Consider the following 7,498-nt stretch of genomic DNA (forward strand, 5'->3'; position numbering starts at 1 on the left):
AGCCCAAGGACTGACTGACCAGGGCTGGTACAACTGTCTAATGTCAACAGCAGTTCACATTAGACAGTTGAGAGTAAATCTTTCGGAGAGACTGCACTGTGTGACAGCAGCCCGATCTCACGGGGATTCGTGAAACTGTTACGTAAATTTTTGTTTCGGTTTCGTGCGCACCAACACGATTTCGTCATGTTTTTCGTGCCGCTCACCACGAAATGCGCACCAATGTATTTTAAACGGCGGACTTTTCGTGCCACCCAGAACGTATTTCAAACGAATGTGTGTATTATATTTTTAATGTAAAACCATGGCGAATCCAACGCTATATTTTGCATGACATCGTCCCTAACCATAACCCTAACCATAACCCTAACCATAGCACTAACCATAACCTAACCATAACCTAACCATAACCTAACCATAACCCGGTGGTACACTTACCAATTTGCATAGGAATTTAAAGAATGTCCGGCGGCCGGCGGCCGCAAACGCGATCACACAAGCAGTATACGCCGATGGACAGCTTAGATCGTCATGAATCCGCTGGTATAAACCACTTTCAGCTGTGATTACCACAGCGGGTTTCGTTGTGAGCAACACGAAAAACATTTCGTGGTGAGCGGCACGAAAAACATGACGAAATCGTGTTGGTGCGCACGAAAAAGAAACAAAAAATTTACGTAACAGTTTCACGAATCCCCGTGAGACCGTGTTGGTGACAGGGAGATGGAAACACAAACCAGCCAACAAGCTAATTAGTTGTTTGACTATGTTGACAGTATAATCACAAATAAACTAGTTTAGCTAATTTAACTGGGTAATGTACAGAGAAAAAGTATAGTGGTTCATAAATTTTTTAACTGAATATTTCATAAGTGTAGCTCCACATCTGGCAGGTAAACCTCCTCACTTTTTTCGCATCATGCATTACTGGTCCTGTTTTCTTGTGGTAATGTTCTATGCACATATTTTGTCAAAGAGGACATTGAAAAATTACTAAAATTAGGCAAGTTTCCATCTGTATGTAAAGAAATGTATTTGTGGCTCCAGTAAAAATGTGTGATGAAATATGTTCCTTTAACAAATACAATAATAATAATAATAATAATAATAATAAACCTTATTTACTTACCACTTTTCTTAAAGTGACAATGTGCATAACAAAGTTTAGAGAAAAGGTTCATGATGATGGGTAGTGGGTGGCATGGATAGAGAATGATGCTGCCTCCATACAGAGTACAGTAAGAGAAACGTGTTTTTGTGTTTGTACTATATATGTGTATACTTCAGATGTGATCATCACTGTTTGCCTTTATTCCTCTTTGTGTGTGCGTGGTGTACTGCTGCTCGTTTCCAGAGTCAGCAAACACACACACACACACGCACAGGTATATGCTGGATACTGTAACCTCTCGGTCGACCTCCGCTGACAAGACAGATCACTCCATTCATCTATGGGTGAGTGCACCGAGCGCTCCATTCATCTGCGGCTGAGTGGATCAGGCCGACCAGCATTTTTCACACCGCCGGCCCATGATGCATCTGGGGCTCTGGAGGAATGTCACTGGCCTGAATGCCCTGATCTGTCATGAGGCCCTGGCTGCCACACCACTCTATACACAGTGACACACACACACGTGCACAGGGACACACATGCACACACAATAGTGTATGCAGCAGAGTGGCCTGTTGGCTGAAAGCGACCATCCCAGTGCACTGAGAGGTCACACATATACATTTGACTGAAATTGGAAAAAAAAAATATTCATCTGTCCTTTAGGTTAACAAAAGTATTGATTAAATATGACTTTGTAATTCTATACATACATTTACTGCACATATACATGAATATATCATTCTGTGGTTTTGTCAGGGAACTACAATGCTGAAACTGTGACAAACACTTGTAAAACCAGAAGTAGACTTTTTTGTGCCTTAAAGGTGCAATTCATTTAAAGCATCTTTAATGGATGAAAAACTATATGACTGAGGATGTGCATACAGTATATGATGATGCTTCTGTCTGTCTGATCAACGTGTATAGTCAATACCCAGTTGTTTTTGCATTTTATTGCTCCCTCTTCTTCTGATCTGGTTTTATCTCTTAATTTTCCATATATTTTGATGTAAAATTGGCCATTGGCCTTGTCAGCTATGCTTTGCTAGGCAAATCAGAGCAGCAAGATGGTGTTCCTAAAGTTTAAAAGGGATAGAAAAGTACAGTTTTTTTCCGTGCATAACGGTCACGTGACATTTGACCTGCACCTGTCAGAGTTTTTCTGAAAATACCACAGCAGCCATCTCTCCTTCGACTTTCCGTGGATGTCTTGTCTTAGATATATTTTGTGGCTCTTTGATTGAGTAGCTGAATAAATGAATGAAAGTGGATCCACATTCTATAGTCAGTGATAACAGCAGCTGGGTGAGTTATGAACACCTTGGTGGGCAGAAGGAGCACCTCTGGAGTCCGGCTGATCTGCAGTTTCACTCTGAACAGCTGAAGCATCTGCAGTGACCAGGCTGAAGCACAGAAAGCAAGCGAGAGGTAGTGGTGAGTAGGGCAGGGATACAGCCAAGTGGGTTTGACTCCAAGCTCATTATTACAGTTTGAAGTTTGGCTGCTTGAATGCTATGTTTCAGTTCTTCTCAATACATGGAAAAGCACCCTTTTCATACTGAACACATCATCTTCAATCTAAAAAGACATTGAACTCGAGCATTTCATTATTTTTGGTTTTTATGTTTCAGAAGTGAAATGTGATTGTTTGTCATCACTGACTTACTGAAAAACATTCTGCCCTCAAATATGATCTTGTTTTTTTTTTGTTTTTTTAAATGATAATGAACTTCTCTAAATAAAGTGCATCCATCCATTATAATGATGCACAGTGACAATTAAGCGGCAGTTTAATTGTCATTGGGGTGGCAGGGGCCTGGAGTCTATACCAGCTGATCTCGGGTGAAGGCAGGGGATGCCCTAGCTCACCACTCTATAACAGGGCTATATATAGAAACAAATAATCACACTCACATTCACAACTACGGACTGTTTAGAATTGTCAGTTAACCTCAGCATGTTTTTGGACTGTGGGTGGAAGCCAGACTTCCCAGAATTCCCTAGGTACTCATGCCCAAGCCCATGCATGCACAGGGAGAACATGCAAACTCCGTACAGAAAGATCCCAGGCTAAGACTGAAGGCGAACTGAAGATGTAAGGCAACAGTGCGATCCACCAACTTACTGTGCAGCCCCCTAAATGAAGCCAATTTATAAAATGAAAATTACAAAAAAGTAATGATAAAAAATTAAAAAGATTTTATTTTTGTGTGCCAACATAACATATTTCTTTTAAATCCGAACTGCATTCGATCATACATTGATTTGCTAGAGCAATCAAAATAATTAAATATTTAGTATTTATAGGTTCAAAAGTTTGTGGTCATTTAGAAATGTCCTTATTTTTGAAAGAAAAGCAATTTTTTTAGTGACGATAGCATTAAATTAATCAGAAATACAGTCTAGACATTGTTAATGTGGTAAATAACTATTCTAGCAGGAAACATTTGATTTTTAATGGAATGTCTACTTGGGGGTACAGAGGAACATTATCAGCAACCATCACTGATGTGTTCTGATGGTACATTATGTTAGCTAATCATGCTGAAAAGCTAACTGATAATTAGAAAACCACTGTGCAATTATGTAGGCATAAGAATTAAAGTGTGAGTTTTCATGGAAAACATGAAATTGCCTGGGTGACCCCAAAATTTTGAACAGATGTATAACGTGCTTTCTAGCAAAACTTTAGACACTATAAGTTACAATGATAATTGATTTGTTGTCTATGTGCATTCATGGAACTTTGGGCACATGCTGACAAGTGACCATATATGAAGGGGACATGGTAACTTGTTATAACATGTCTCATTTTGTCTTTCTCCATCAAGTCCATTGACTCCTGGCTGAAGACCTCTGACACCTACCCAGCAGATATCATGATTGTTCTCAGCTCTGGGAGTCACTCAGTCTTTAATGTTTTACCAATGTAGGCTTCCCTACAGCTATTTTATGTGATGCCATATGCACTATAAGCACCCGCTATGGTTGGTCAGAAGCAGAAAAACTTAATTAATCCCCACAGAGAAATTACTTTCTAACAGTTGCTCAGGATAGTGAAAGTTGTAAAATTTTACAACTTGCAGAAAATACAGTAATTATAGAACCGGATGGACAGGAGCTCCTGTGTATGAGTGGAATATTCAGTCATTTTTACTCTTTGGCAGGACATTCAGCTCTGGCTAACTAGGACCCTGTGTAAAGGGTGAGAGACTTTGTCCATGATGGAGAGGAATTCTGACAACATCCCTGTCTCTGTGACTGTACAGATGTCCAGCTCCACCCACAGGACTAAGGCTGCCTTCTAAATAAGTTTAATCTTTTAGTGTTGTCTGATCCTAGGATTTTGCTACAGCAGACCACATCATAGTAAATAAAACTTGGTACCAGTGGATGTCAGAGATTCCTCTCATACAGCCTTTCCTCATACCAAGCATTTGTTTAAAGTGCCACCTGGTTTCCTGGTACATGTACAGTTGTTGCGCTTGTAATGTGAACAGTTCATGTGGTCACAAATTTTAGGCTGAATGGTCCACACATAGCCTTGACTTTCTTTGGGTTCTTGAAGACGTTTCATCTCTATCACCTAATCCAACAACAGAAGGAACCTCTTGAAGAACAGGTGAAAACATCTTTAAGAAAACGGTTGTGAGCTCCCTTTCCCATTACCCTCCATCCTTATCCCAGCTAACCTTGTGTAATGTCATGCTTTGTTGTTGCGGTTTTTTTTGTTTTTTTTTTTGGTTCCTTCTCAAATTGAATTTACCAACCTTGGAAGTTTCATTTGGTTTAACAAACTTTTTTTTTTTTCATTTTACCCTCTGCCATCCCTACCTCGATCAAATGTCTTTTCTTTTTTTCCCTTTTCCTCAAGACAGGCGCGCTTGCACAGTGGCGCAGCCCGAGCTGCCATTGGCAGAGCAGCTCAAACCAAATTTCATTGTATATGAAAGTGTGCAATGACAATAAAGTTTGATTGATTGATTGATTGATTGATTGATTGATTGATTGATTGAAAATAACTTTATAAACCAAAAAAGCAAAGTCCAACAAACTTTTCACAGAGGATCTTAGGATTCTGTGTCCATTCCTGAAGTTGCCCTGGGAGCAAAATTGAGGGAATACTCCAAATAAAATCCTACTTTATGAGAAACAATAAGGTGCTAATTAACTTGTCGGCAGCCATTAAAACACCAAAGTCAGGGGGACACAAACAGACTGTCCAACATTGTCATTCTCAGAGTTGTCAAGTAGGGAGCAAACATTTGTGTTTGTCTTTGGGAGGACACGTGGTCCTGGAAAGCGTAGAAAAGCTTTCACACTGTCTGCATATCAGAGCAGGATGGGACAGAGATGGATGGGCGGAGGTGGAGGCTGATGGTGGCCAGTCGGGGTAGAGTGTGTGAAGCTGAAATAATGATGATGCTGATAAAGTGCAAAGTGGGCATCCAGTGGCACAGCTGGCAGCGGCTGGCAGAGGTGGCCCAGTTAGCCCAGTTAGCCGGCTGGCTTCCACTGGACCACGCACAGATGCCCATTTACTGCCCCGCTGATGACACCCCTGGGGCATTACACACACTCACACACATTCATAAATATATAAACACACAGGTTACACACAAAGACACAGATATGAACACATGTGTAACAGACACACACCTGAACAATGTTTTGCTATGAAGCACACACACACAACACACATACACACACACACACACGTGCATATGCAGTCAGTTGTGTGTGTTTCATATTCTTGCACATACACACATGCTCTGAGTTTTACTGAAAGCGGGCACACACACACACACACAGACAGACACACAAATACACACAATATAGTAATGACTCACTCAAGTCCAAACATCACTAAACGCATAATTTCCACAAAAATATGTCCCCACTTACACACACACACACACACACACACACACACACACACACACACACACACAAACCAACACAAATCTCATGCTGCTAAGCCACTATGTTCCAGCAATCACCACACAGACCCTGTGACTGCCCACACACACACACACACACACACATACACAAACTGCAATTCTCACCTCAGGGCAGAGATGTGCTCTGATGTTTCCGGGGCAGTGGGCAGTCACGAGTGTGTGCCTGACAGCTGTTTGTGTGCATGTCCATGTGTCCGTGTGTGTGTGTGTGTATGTGTGTGTGTGTTGGCGCGGTGCCCTAATTTGACAGAGCCGGAGCAGTGGTTGATCCCAAGTGCAGTTGATTTGGCTTGATGTTGACCCTACAGGCCTTGTCAGCTCCAACATGCTCCCTGTCTCCTCATGTAGCCCAGCATGACACTGAATGGACACGCACACATGCATACACACACAAAACACACGCTAACACCAAGCACAAAAAAAACACATCTGAATACACATTTGTTTAGTTTCAAGATTCCCAGAATTTTGTGCTATTAAACACACCAAACACCTTTTCAAGTATTTTATATTGGGTTTAAGAATGTTTGATTTGATTCTTTATTCTTCATCTATCCAGGCTGCAATTTGACAAACCATTTAAGAGTTTAAACTGATTGTGTTTTCTCATGTCCTAGTGACTGCAGACGCCAGCACAAGAACCATGCAGTATATTCTTAAATTATATATTCCTAAATTTGCGGACAAGACATTTGTTGTTCGTCTCCTTCGTAAGTCACTCTACGAAACTAGCCCTTTTTTATACTCCATGGAACGACTAAATCAATTTTCAAAGCATTGTCAAGCACCAAGTGTCACAAGACTGATGACTGGAAAAAGAGAGACTAAAAAGAGAGGGGTTAAAAGTTGAAAAAGATTCATATTAGGCTCAAAGGCATAGTAAATAAAAGGGATAACATTTTACCAGAAAATTTGTAGCTGGCACCAATGCAATGGAAATTCCAGTATTTTTGACACCAAATCAATTCTAATGGATGTACTGTTAATATAGCCTGGGAAAATACTACACATGCAATGTGCTAAAATAGACACTATGTTTTATACTATTTTTATTATCAGCATAACCCTCATGCAATGACCTATTGCTGCATTAGCCGATTCACGCTAACGTTTGTCCTTGTTAAAATTATATATGGCCATCCATCCATTCTCTATACAATGTAGCCACAAGGGGACACAAGCCAGTGTCTTATTGTGCCGGTCCCAAGCCCGGATAAATACAGAGGGTTGTGTCAGGAAGGGCATCCGATGTAAAACTGTGGCCAAATCAAACATGCGAATCAAATGTATGACTTCCATACCGGATCGGTCGAGGCCCGGGTTAACAACGACTGCCATCGGTGCTGTCGACCTACAAGGTGCCAGTGGAAAATGGACAACTGTTGGTGGAAGAAGGAGGGGAGGAAGGTGTGTTCGCAGGAAG

At 41.0% G+C, this 7,498-nt stretch overlaps 1 long non-coding RNA gene across 1 annotated transcript; it reads right to left on the reverse strand.

Annotated features, from left to right (window-relative positions):
• Window positions 1–252: 252 nt before the first annotated feature.
• Window positions 253–710, reverse strand: LOC127537438 (uncharacterized). The gene is made up of 2 exons (XR_007947063.1): window positions 390–710; window positions 253–354 (listed from the first exon to the last, which is right to left on the reverse strand). It is a non-coding gene; the product is annotated as an uncharacterized LOC127537438 (long non-coding RNA).
• Window positions 711–7,498: the final 6,788 nt, after the last annotated feature.

The sequence above is a fragment of the Acanthochromis polyacanthus genome, chromosome 15 (assembly GCF_021347895.1).
Source record: "Acanthochromis polyacanthus isolate Apoly-LR-REF ecotype Palm Island chromosome 15, KAUST_Apoly_ChrSc, whole genome shotgun sequence".
NCBI lineage: Eukaryota > Metazoa > Chordata > Actinopteri > Pomacentridae > Acanthochromis > Acanthochromis polyacanthus.